Raw genomic sequence first — 13,984 nt, 5'->3', positions numbered from 1 at the left:
ACGAGTTGCTTTACCCTAACCAGAAAAACCTTTTCAGATACGAGTGTTTGAAGTTTTAAAGAAGCACTGTTCAGAATGTCCGTCCCATTTATCATCATTATCAAATCATTTCTTTATCTGCTCATGACAGGCATATAAAGTAATGTATGTGTAATTTTATCATCTTATAAATTTTGGCAGAATGTTTCTTCGTTATTTCGCTAAATCTGTAGGACAGTCAGATGTGAATGAATGTACTTTATTCAATCACCGACCTCCAGAATGCTGTGAAGGAATTCGTGGCTGACAGTTGTAGATGTGATCACAGATATCAGAGGCTCCAAAGAATTGTAGTAGAAGTCTTGCTCATCAACTGACATTTAATTAAAACCAGAACTAATTTATAGTTCTTATTTTACTTTAAAAAATAAAATTATAAATTGTTAATAAATTTAGATTTTGAAAGGGGATAACATTAATTTATGTGACGTTTTCATTAAGTAAACTACAGAAAACAACAACAAATATTTTGCTAAATATGAGAGACTATTATTGGTTCTTAGAATTTTAAACGTTTTCGTAAATAAAACACTAAGAGTTTTTAATAAATTTAATTTTTTACACTAGATAAAGTACATCCGCCTAGAAAAATAGCGTACATAAAACAGCAAAGTGAGTGATATTAAGAGGTGAAAAAGGTGGTTTATCTTGTTGTTTTGTGTATATTGTTGGTTTTTGTCACGAAGGTATTTAAGCTAATTAATGCGTTTCTGTGCGAGACTTTCAAAGGTTCATTGAAACCTCGTGAAAAATACATCTCGAAGCATTTTGAGATATTCTGACATGACGTGGTAATTATGGCGCTCGATCTGCAACTGTGAATTGAGAGTTCGAATCCTGTCACTGAACATACTTGTCTCTTTATTCGTGGGCGTTATAATGTGAGTGTCAATCCCGCTTTTCCATGGTAAAAGAGTATCCCACAAACTTGCAGTGGATTTCTGCTGACCAGCTGCTTTCCTTTTAGTCTATCACTTCCAAATAATAGATGACTCGTGTTAATAACCTTCGAGTAGCTTTGAGTAAAATTCTACAAACAAACAAATCACATCATTTTGACCATGAAATAGTTCCCTTCTACTTTAATTCAATGATTAACACCATCACATTTAACTTTGTATCATGGAGAAGAACATTTGAAATTTTAAATCGACATAATTTAGATTCAGTTCTTTAATGTTGATTACCAAAACAACTATTAGATAATATGTTTGGGGTTAACGAGTCATCTCCTGACTCACAGAAAAGCCCCTGACGATGGAATAGTTCTAATTAATTTCTTCGATGTTTCTAATACGAAGGTGCTGACATGGATAAAGGAGCAAGAAAGTTATTAAACTGGGGACATTATTAACAAATTCCCTAAAAAAATTAATTATTTTGCATATTTTCATTGATATTTTAGGTGCTCGGAATTTTATGTAAGTAAAGAAGTAATTGCTTAAGAAGATGGGGAATGTAAGTTCTGCACAAAAGTCATTAAAACATATTAATTATGATACACACATGATCCACTCTCATTTCATCTTACCACGATTTCCTTTTGTGCTTTCTAATAGAATAATCAATTTGTACCAAAAGAGGTGGGTAGTTTTTCAACAAATATGACCAATAAACCCACTAATATTAAGTAATCAATATTTCCAAGAGGAACAATAAACCTCACCCATTTAAAATAACTGGTCTTTCCAACGAGACCAATAAAACATGCTAATGTTAAATAATCGTCCTTTCTAACGGTACCAGTAAATCCTACTAATGAATAATAATCTTTCGTTCCAAAGGGACCAATAAATGGTTCCAAGAGCATCTGGTTGGTTTTAGCAACAAGATCGATGCACTCATCAAGAGAGAGTTACTGATCTTCACATTTCGCTAAGAAGTGTAAGGTATAATCTTTGTAAAACACGACCGAATTACTCTGGTAATCCTATCGACTTCAGTACATCTCCCTCCTGTTTTTGATATAAAGTTATGTATATCTGTTAATAAGAATTATAATCTAAAGAATATTTAATAACAAAAATTAATTGCTCTTGGTAGGAGTATACAAATAGAAACAACTTAGGATCTATTTAACAAAATATAATAAAGTTTGAACAAAGATATCTATTATTTTAGCCTAAGTTTGCTCTACTCTTATTCTCCCGTGTTGTTTATCATCTTTCTTTCTATAAGTTTATTCTATCGCTAAACCAAACAAAAGACAATAAGTGTATCACATTCTATACTTACAGTTATTAACAGCATGGACTGAAAAGTCAGTTAGTTCATTTATTTCGATAAGTACCGACACATACGTCACAACCTGTACCATATGTATGTTAAAACACTTCATTCTTGCGTCTTCGTCAATAGCGGTAAACACCTTAATGTGGCACTAAATCTGCTACATTTAGATGTACATCACTACGTACACTAGATCGTATACCGTGGGTTACGCGTGTGTTGTAACACTTACTTGGTTTTGTATCTTACCTCTTGTAAACCACAACTTATTTTATCGGGTTTCGCAACAAATTTGTGGTCTTCTACAACCGTTCTATTCTTCATTTATTTTCAAGTTCTCTTTACTGTTACAAAGATCTTCATATAAACCTTTTCTTTGTTTCTCTATTTCATTATTTGCACATCAGTATGTCTCTGGATTTACAATGCTATAATCAAGGGTTCGATTCCCAAACATCCAACAATATATTCGTTCTTATGTTATGGCCCGGCATGGCCTAGCGCGTAAGGCGTGCGACTCGTAATCCGAGGGGCGCGGGTTCGCGCCCGCGTCGCGCTAAACATGCTCGCCCTCCCAGCCGTGGGGGCGTTATAAAGTTACGGTCAATCCCACTATTCGTTGGTAAAGAGTAGCCCAAGAGTTGGCGGTGGGTGGTGATGACTAGCTGCCTTCCCTCTAGTCTTACACTGCTAAATTAGTGACGGCTAGCACAGATACCCCTCGAGTAGCTTTGTGCGAAATTTCCAAACAAACAAAAACATTATTTGCAGTTGATTAGAGTACCAAGTGTCTTGAAGCAAATATAGAAGAAGCACCTTTTAATTTAATTTAATAAATCCAGTACGTCCTTGGGTTATATTTTTCTCACACGCCTCATTTACAGTTGAGGTTCTTTCTGTATTTATTTAATACTGCATTTTAATATTACAACAGACGTTTCAGAATATAGATTTAGCGTTCTTATTAAACACTACTGTCTTTATTCAATGTTAACAATTATAAGCTTTTTAGATTTGATACACACGGAAGTAAAGCACAAACATTACAAAGTTTCTATATTACCCGTATTAGTTCTCACCTACAGTCTCTCGGTCTTCTCTTTCCTTCGTTAAAATAGACTGACTACTGGGTCAGGAGCAGGTTAGGGTTAATGTGATTGATAAATGAATCTACGTTTTTACAACTCGTGTCTTGTTATCGCAAAATCGATCACCACATTTTGTGATTGTAGGTGCGTTATAAGGCTGACAGTAAAATCCCAGGTTTTATTCAGATAAGAGTAGCCCAAGAGATGGCGCTGTTGACTTCTCTCCTGCTTCAAAATTAAAAGCCGCTATATGAAGATAACGCAACTGTAATTTTGTATGAAAAAGTGTGACCACTCAGAGAAGCAAGACTGGATAATAAGTTTGAAATGCTAGTCAACATATTCAGAAGAAGAAAGAGCCGTACAAAATACACTTGCTGCTATGCTCTACCGTCTTTCTATTTTACCTTTATGTAATAATGAAACACTTTTTTTCAGATTTTGAGCTATTCTTAATTCTGGGCCAAATTATAACTTCCTTTTTTTAACTGAAAACTTATGCATTATGTAATTTTGTATTTAAAAGTTTTTAACAGCATTTACAAAAATCTAAAGAATCACAATGCACTCTCTGTATACGTAGATAGATAAATGTTTGATGTTAGGAACACGTCACGTCTATTTTTTTTTAAATAATTGGATAACATTAATTCTGCGTAAAATGTAGTTCAAGTCCACTCGCAAAGGCACAATGGTTAGTCTATGGACAAATAACGCTATAAATCGGCTTTCGGTACCAGTGGTAGGCATAACACAGATAACCTGTTATGTAGTATTATATTTAGCTACAAACAACCAATTATACTTAATGTTTTTTTATCTTATTTGTCCCGGACACTAACTACACACTGTGAACTACAGTTTTACGCGGACATTAACTACACACTGTGAACTACAATTTTACCAACTTTATTCGTTGTCATATTTTTGCACGATCTTTTCTGAGCATAGTATATGTGACTTACTTCTTTCTGTTTTGTAATGTTGTACTTGGTTAATAATAAAATGGTTAGTTACCATAAGGACAACAAATATTTCACAAGTATATGTTTCTCTGGCTGATTCATGTCAACTTGGGCTCCACACACAAGAGATTATAAAATGTTAGGTAAACCGAAAAGTCATTAAAAATTCGCCGTCACACAACCGACGTAACCTATGCTTGTTTTCTTTTAAAGACAAGAATTTATTGTTTATAGCTGGAACTGTCATTATAACATTACTGACGTAGCGTCACTTAAATCAAGACTGACATCTGGTAGCATATGTTAGAGATCGGTTTCTGCAGAGTTGGACGACATGTGTTCCATTAATAAGATTCCAAATAAATAAGAAACACGTCACCAAGTGTGATGTCAATCAGTCTATAAAGTTACTTAAATATATCCGCATAGTTATAACGATTATTTATGTTTTTATTTGACATAATTTGTGATTTGAGCGGGAAATATAAGTCAGGTAGAATACTTAGGTATATCTCTAATTTACGGCCATTCGTGATTAGCTGTATACCTCAGTTAAAGAATGGTATTGTTCTACACTAATCTACAAGTATAAATCTTATAGTAAAGCTTATGATATAATATTGTATAACATTAGATAAACATTAAGAAAACTGTTTTATAAATATTTAAATTTAATTAGTTTAAACTATAGGCTTAGGTAATACTAAAAGAATAAGGTGGTTAAGGCACTCGACTAATAATCTGAGGGTCGCGGGTTCGAATCCCCGTCGCACCAAACATGATCGCCCTTTCAGTCGTGGGGCATTATAAATTGACGGTCAATCCCACTATTCGTTGGAAAAAGAGTAGCCCAAGATTTGGCGGTGGGTGATGGTGACTAGCTGCCTTCCCTCTAGTCTTACATTGCTAAATTAGGGACGGCTAGCGCAGATAGCCCATGTGGAGCTTTGCACGAAATTCAAAATCAAACAAACAAGAGTGGTTAATAAGAAGAGTCACTGCCTACTTGACCGCCTTCCATCGGTAAGAAACTGATACTAATAAACTATTGCTACAGAAAGTAGGATGGTTATATTTAAGTTACACTTAGCTACGTGCATTAAGAATATCCCAGTTAACCATAGGCTCTAAGATGGCTACAACAGTTATTACAGTAAGAAAACAGCAATAGGGAAGCTTGGAAAAAGAGAGCCACTTTAACTTTAAATGCGGCTTTCACTGGCTAAAGATGAATGTCATGAAAAAGCGAAACTTTTTGAAAAGGGCCTTATCATTATTTTATCATACTTGTCCTGCATTTTTCTACTTAAAAGGAAGAATGAACATAGATCTCATTTAGCTGTTAAAAACACTCTTTTCGTAGTCGATGGTCGTTCTAACTATCGGACTGAATAAAATGGGCCTCGAGGATGGGGTAGAATAGCCCTATGTTACTCAGAAAAAATTACAATTATAACTGCATTTTAATCACTTAACTCATTATTTAAATGCTCCCAGTAGGGTTTGAAAAGGTTATGCGCCATGCCCAATTTGCAAATTATCTAAGACAATAGGGCAAAACAACATGGGGACTAGTGTGGAGAAATAATGTATATTGTGGTCCGAAAACTATGAAGGAAATATACGTCATTAGTGTGGAGTAATAATGTACATTGTGGTCCGAAACCTATGAAGGAAATATACGTTATTAGTGTGGAGTAATAATGTACATTGTGGTCCGAAAACTATGAAGGAAATATACATTAGTGTGGAGTAATTGCATGTTGTAAAAAAAAAAGAGAGAGAAATTGAGTTTTTTTATAACATATTCAGTTGTCTGTAGTTCCATTTTGGTTTTTGTAAATCAGAAAGTGAAACTTCTAGAAATATGCACTTTTAACAATAAGCAGTTCAAAGTTTATATATTTGTTCGTTGCTGTTCGAAACAGAATATTGCAGGTGACGCTTTGGTCTTTTCACATTCGTGTCCGTCCGTCCGCCATTGTATTTATGAGCGGGGTCATGTGAACAGCAGTTACATAAAATTCACTCTGATAGCAGCACTAATAGCGTTTTACCGAAAGGGGGCAGTGCTATCTTCACTTCTTCCAACCTACACTTTTATTATCCCATATTTTTTTCTCTTGAAAAGAATTATAAACACTGCTTTTTGTTGTTTTTTTTACATTTCGCGCAAAGCTACTCGAGGGCTATCTGCGCTAGCCGTCCCTAATTTTGCAGTGTAAGACTAGATGGAAGGCAGCTAGTCATCACCAGCCACCGCCGAATTTGGGCTACTCTTTTACCAACGATGGTAGGATTGACCGTTATATTATAACGCCCCCACGGCTGAAAAGGCGATCATGTTTGGTGAGACGGGGATGCGAAATTGCGACCCTCAGATTACGAGTCGCACGCCTTAACCCACCTGGCCATGCTGGGCCAATTATAAACACAATCAACCTAACCTGTGAGGCTTGTGATAGTGTATTATACACTACAAGCTATTATAATATAATGTTGTAGAATAATTACACTCAAATAAGAAAAATAAAACTTTTAAATACATTATCAATTTTTCTAGTCTTAGTTGCTTCAGTTATTTGAAGATGTATTTTATGTGGATAATGTTCGTACCTGTGTAGTAAGTCATATTACGTATTTAGCTAATATTGAGCATACTTTCATAGTAACCTGCAATGTAATTTTTATTTATTAATAAACAACATTAAATACAACCATTATTTAAAATGTGAAATTTGCGCGTTTGAGACATCTGCCATCGAAAATTGCCCAAAATTTAACATTATACTAAAGTCTAGTGCTAAATGTAATTTTTCTTCGTTTACCGCTCACCATTAAACATTTAGATACACGTAGAATTCTTTACGAGATCCCTGACAAGATACCTTTTTTCATACATATTTCTTCAATTATAGCTCCCCCCAAGATCAATTTAAAAAATAAATTAGACATTCACAGTAAAGATTACTGAGTTATGACAGCGAGGCCTGTTTGAATTCATCTATCTTTCCATAGTTCTATTCTCTAATGACTTCATTCACTTGATAAGACCGGTTTATGATCAGACAGATAAATTGACGGGAAGGTGGGTGGAAACAAATGTGTTCTCTAAACTAAAATCAGATTTACTAAGTGCTGAGAAATATTAAATGTTTGAAAAAACGTGTAGGGGTCATATGACACCGAACATGACATCTGAATTATATATATTTCTATAAATAATTTAAAATGTTTCACTTTGGTGTTTAAGGGACGGAAAGAAATGTTTCATATATCAAGGTGGAAACATAAAACGAGACTTATGAATAACGTAAGTTGTTATTTCTGTTTATTTATACATATACATGCTTGGTTCTTTTAATTTACACGTAATATTAATAAATCATTCACTTTCGTATTTTTGCGTGGAAGTAAGTTATACTTATATCACTTAAGATGACGAACTATGAATCTATTTACGTGATTTTATTGGTTTGTTTGGAATTTCGCGCAAAGCTACGGGAGGGCTACCTGTCGTCCCTAATTTAGCAGTGTAAGACTAGATGAGAGGCACCTAGTCATCACCACCCACCGCCAACCATTGGGCTACTTTTTTACCAACGAATAGTGGGATTGACCGTAACATTCTAACGCCTCCACGGCTAAAAGGGGCGCGCATGTTTGGTGTGACGGAATTCGAACCGGGGATCTTCGGATTACGAGTCGAATGCCTTAACCATCTAGCCCTGCCGAGCTCGTTTTTTATTAACATACTACACGTTTCGACAGAAGAGTGGTTTGTCTTCTTTAGGTATAATTTACAGCTACGTATGCAGGATAATATAAAAATGATGAAATAAGAGACACAAGGATTTAATGTTAAAGAATCTTTTCACGTATCGACAGGATTAAATTCTTGCGTCTTTTGTTTAATTTTTATATAGGTCTTGAATGTCTAGCTACAGATCATCCCTGAAGAAGATAGACCAATGTTTTGCGCGAAACATGTAGTGTGTTTACCAAATGTAACAAAAACACGTCATTTTGCTCCTATATAGTTTTCTTTCAAGTACTGTTATTCGCCTAGATAATAAGCAATGAAGTCAACGTGCAGCAATTTATTTATCTGTATTTGTTGAAATATCATGTTATTATAGTTTTCATATAGTACAGATGCCACTTTAAGGGCCCAGCATAGCCAGGAGGTTAAGGTACTCGACTCGTAATCTAAGGGTCGCGGGTTCAAATCCTCGTTACAACAAACATGCTCGCCCTTTCAGCCGTATGGGCATTATTATGTGACGGTCAATCCCACTATTCGTTGTTAAAAGAGTAGCCTAAGAGTTAACGATGGGTGATGATCACTAGCTGCCTTCCCTCTAGTCTTACACTGCTAAATTAGGGACGGCTAGCGCAGATAGCCCTCGTGTAGCTTTGCGCGAAATTTAAAGCTAGCCAAAGCCATTTTGAGAAATTACAGTGATACCTAGTGATAAAATTATACAATCTTCACCAATACATGTCCTTAGCTTTTATTTGATTAACGAAATTATGTACCTTGTTTTAAAACCGGAACTTGATTTTTCAACAGTCTTAAGTATAACTGTGTAACGTATCCTCACAAACAACCGTTCGCACGCTAATTACTCTCTACTGGTAAGAAGACTTCGTCTGTGATGAAAATAAAATCTTACCTATAATAAAATAATTAAGTAAAACTTCGACATCATATTCCAGAAGGTTAACTCTGTATCACTATAAACAAGTTTATTCAAGTAAATATATCAAGAAATCCAAGGGAAGACTTGACACAAAATATAGAGGAATAGAGGTAAATGAAACGGTTAAAGATACTCTAGGGACTTCAAGATAAAGCATACTTATTAGAAGTGCACATCACTCAACACGTGTTAGCACTACATGTAAAACACATTAATAAAATTGTTTTTCAAATGTGCTATCAAAGAAAGTAAAATACGCCGTTTTACTTTACAGCTAAGATTTTTTAGACTGAATTTTGTCGTAAAATTATATGATAACTTAAAATTTTTGACTTGTATTTATAATTGTACGTCAATTAGTGTTCAGAGTAACAGTTGAACAGTTGACAAAGACTGTTAACTTTAAGTCTTGACGAGCAATATGCGATTACATGTCTAGAGATTTGAGTAGTATCGATAAACCAGCGAAGTGTAGAATACTTTGTAATATTTCATTAAGTGTAGTTCTTAAAACTCACCAGAGAAAACATTTTAATATTTTTCAATAAATCATTAAGAAAAACATCATATTAACACTCTCAGAAACTTACAAGAACACATACTTAACATGAAATCGCATGGTGTGAATTTTAGGGCTCTCGACTCGCAATATGCGAGTCAAGGCGTCAATACCATCACCGAATGTGTTCACTCTTTCAACAGTGGAGGTGTTATAATATGACGGTCAATTCCACTTTTTGCTGGTAAAGAATAGTCCAAAAGTTGTCAGTGGGTGGTGTTGACTAGCCGCCTTCACTCTAATCTATCACTTAAAACTAGGGATTGCTATGTCATGTAGCTCTTGTTGAGTAGTCTCACGCAAAATACAACAAATAAAAGAGAAAACCATTTGTTGAAACTCTCGTAATAGTACTAGCATTATTTAATAACACTTGTAAACCTCTTTTAATTAAAAGCCATTTGATTGAACTCTAGTACAATCACTAACATTCTTTAATAACTCATTCATAAAGCAACAAGAGATATAACAAAGACTAATGAATATATCAATAGTTGGATGAACAGAAAAAAGTGTGGAGAATAATGTCTCAGTTTTATGTACAATAGTAACACAATCATTGTTTGAAAAAGACAGACAGTAAGATATGTCATATTAATATTGTTGGAGGACAAACAAAATCTTCACTCTAACTGAGATGATGAACAATATTCTAAGGAAAGAAGAGTAGCACAAGCACAGTTCCACTTCAGTATCATGTATTTCTTAAAGAATTTATGAAAACTTTTATGTGTTAAGAATGACATTTGTAAACGTGTCAGTAAGTAGCATATATTTCCTGAAAAGTCGCTCATATGTAAAGACCTCCAAAACCATCTCATTAAAAGTTTATCTTCAATAAAAGTACATAATATACAGGATTTAATAATGATTTTAATACATATAAACACATGTTTAATCAGAAGATAAAAACATTTTTCACTAGCTGAATTCGTAGTTCAGATATTTAACACTTGTTGTACAACACATCACACCTCTTTCATGACTTCTTTATTATTTAGAGTGGCATCAAGGTGTTTAAATATATAAATGCATGTATATGTGTGAATTTCGTGTTGTATGACGGTAACAACAACTGGTAAAGGAACATATTTTACCGAAAACCAATTACTAGAAAATCGCAGTAATGTATATATACTTTTAAAATACAAAGTAATAAGAAATTAAGTTCAAATTATAGTAACAAATTTGGTTAATAGGTTACATCACATTTCTGCCCTATTTCTTCATAAGTTGTGAATTAATTCACTAGGTTATAGTCACAGATCATATAACCTATTGTACCATTTTGTGGTTAACAACGGCAAGAAACTTATTCTGACATTAAATTTGTTTCTGTTCATGAAACTCAAACATCTGTTTTGTATAGTACATTCGTATTATTGGGTTATGTATATTTTATAAATTTTTAGAACAAAAACATGGGAAGTCACTAAGAACATATTACTTCTTATTAGCTTGTGCTGTGCGAAGAATGTTCTTGTGTCTGAAATACACTCGATAGAGGGCACGCCTCAGCCACAGTGCGTTTATCATATTAGAACCTCAAAAATTCCAAAAATCTATCTTATGTTTCTTGTTAACAACGGACACAGACCATTTTTGGCAAGATAACATATATACATTAAGTTTATTCAAAACTCGATCATTTTTCAGTGATTTAGAGAGTAAAAATAATCCGTCCTCACGTTAACAGATATGTTTTTTTTTATTTTGCGACCTTGTTGTGATCTAAAAACTAATCATTTCCAAGACGAGTCATCTTCCAAATGTATATAACTTTCGTCTAGATCTAATCAACTGTTTTCGAGAAATCTTGCTGACAAACACACACATATAGGGGTGAAAACTCAACCTCTATTCTTCTTCGGTGTTATTCTCACTACTTTGTAATATATAATTTCAGCAAAACTTGATTTCTTTTGGTGTACACAAGTCATCTTGATGAAAAGAATGGGGAGATTTGTTTAGTTCCCCAACATATTTTGTTAATAAGACGAATTTGTTTCACACAACGTCATACTCATCCTGTCTTTATAGTCACAACAGTAAATTTGTAATTGTCACTGTTGATTACTAAAAGCTACTATTTTACCTGATCAACGTATCAAAATAAATTTATCTTACGAAACATTATAAATGTGAGATCTACTACTTTTGTAACAAAATAAACCAGCAGATGGCAGCACAATAATTACATTTTGGTAGTTGATTTTATTCGTGGCATAGAAGCTCATAGCTTCGCCATCTCTTAACCGATTTGATATCTAGTTAGAATGTTCGATTCAGTAGGTCAAACCTTTTGGATTGATGAATTTGATCACGCCCAAGGTTTATCAGATTAGTTTATTCTAATACTTCATAAAAGTTCAACTTGAGGGGTAGGGTGGTGAACATCCTTATAAGTAATAATATCGAATCGGGTATACGCGCACCCCACGCTTAGCATTGCCGGCGCACAGAACTATAGCTAATGAAAAGAAAAAAAAAAAAAATCTCATATATTAATTTACTTTAATCCTTTCTGAAAGAATTTCAAATGACTCAGCTTACTTGTTACAGTTTGAGAACAACAAAAAATGAGTTATGAACAGATTGGTTCGCTCACTGACATACATATTTTATCCAATTTATTTATTTTTTCAAATAGTTTCAGGGAAAAATAAACACTTAAATATTCTAATATATCTAAACAATATATCGGTCCGCATACATAATAATATACAGTATGTAAATGGGAAAAAAGTGTAATAATTAATTAAATTGCATGATTAAAAGTATTTGACGAGATTGAAGTGTTTTCTAAAGGAAGAATTGATTTGCTTGTTTTTTTAAAGAATGAAAATAGTTTTTCGTTATAAGGCTTGGTGTCTTTTGATTGTTAATTAATTGTACTATTTAACCAATGTTAAATTTCTCAAACCATTCAAAATTGCAGCTTAAACATATTGTTCACATTATATATGTATAAAACTATCTTAATAATCTCTATTTATATTTCTTATCCTTACAGCTCTAACGTTGTGTATAACGTTAAGATACTTTTATTTCGATTTTGAATTAATTTTATCTCGTATTGGCCAGCCGTCCTCAACCTTCGCGTGACAGACAAGAAGGAGGGAAGCCAGTCAACCCACCATCAGGTCTTAAACTAATTTTTTCCCAATGAATAATATGATTGGCCTTCTCACATTGTAACACCATCACGGTAAGTATGTTTGGTGACAGGAATTTGAACCCGCGATTAGTATATTGCAAGTCAAAAGCCCTGACCAGTAGGCTGTAACAAGTCTGAATTAGGTTTATTTAAAATAATATTCATTATTTCTAATGTAAACTCCAGTTAAGCACAAAATACCATCACTAGTTCGCGGTGGAGAAAAGTGAAATGTTCCTTTGTGTTTGTTTGCTTTGAATTTCACGCAAAGTACACGAGAGCTATCTGCGCTAGCCGTCCATAATTTAGCAATGTAAGACTAGAGGAAAGGCAGCTAGTCATCACCACCCACCGCCAACTCTTGGACTACTCTTTTAGCAACGAATAGTGGGACTGACCATAACATTATAACGCCCCCAACGGCTGAAAAGGCGGACATGTTTGGTGTGACGGGGATTCGAACCCGCGACCATCAGATTACGAATCGAGTGCCTTAACTACCTGGCCATGCCGGGCCGTTACTTTGTGTGATACTCCCTTACACTTTCGAATGTTGTGAAATATCCTTAGTTTGTGTCCCTTTTTCATAGACGCTTATAAGAATTTAATTAAATTTATGTAAACTTCTATAAATTACTTCAAGGATTAGCTGAGACACTTTCCTTAATCGAGAGACTATATTAAAAGTTTAGCTAAACTATTTCATTCATTTATGATTATAATATTTTTTGCATAATCATTTTTTAAAAAACCGAAGCAAGTTGGGTTTTTCTTTTTCTTTTCAAGAACGGTGTAGAAATGGATAAAATTAACAAACCAAATAAAATCAACTTTAGAAGTTATGTTATCTTCTGAAGAACTAAAACGATAATAATTGAATATTTCCTGTTTGGTAAGGGCCTGGCATGGTCGTGCGCTTCGTAATCTGAGGGTCGCGGCTTCGCGCCCGCGTCGCGCTAAACATGCTCGCCCTCCCAGCCGTGGGGGCGTATAATGTGACGGTCAATCCCACTATTCGTTGGTAAAAGAGTAACCCAAGAGTTGGCGGTGGGTGGTGATGACTAGCTACCTTCCCTCTAGTCTTACACTGCTAAATTAGGGACGGCTAGTACAGATAGCCCTCGAGTAGCTTTGTGCGAAATTCCAAAACAAACAAATAAACTGTTTGGTAAAATAAGAATCATGACTTTTTCTAACTTACTATTATCTCGCTAGAGGGCACAATAGTATATGAATCAACTGCA

Source organism: Tachypleus tridentatus, chromosome 1, assembly GCF_004210375.1.
Source record: "Tachypleus tridentatus isolate NWPU-2018 chromosome 1, ASM421037v1, whole genome shotgun sequence".
In the NCBI taxonomy this organism is placed as follows: domain Eukaryota; kingdom Metazoa; phylum Arthropoda; class Merostomata; order Xiphosura; family Limulidae; genus Tachypleus; species Tachypleus tridentatus.
This window is presented reverse-complemented; position numbering follows the sequence as displayed.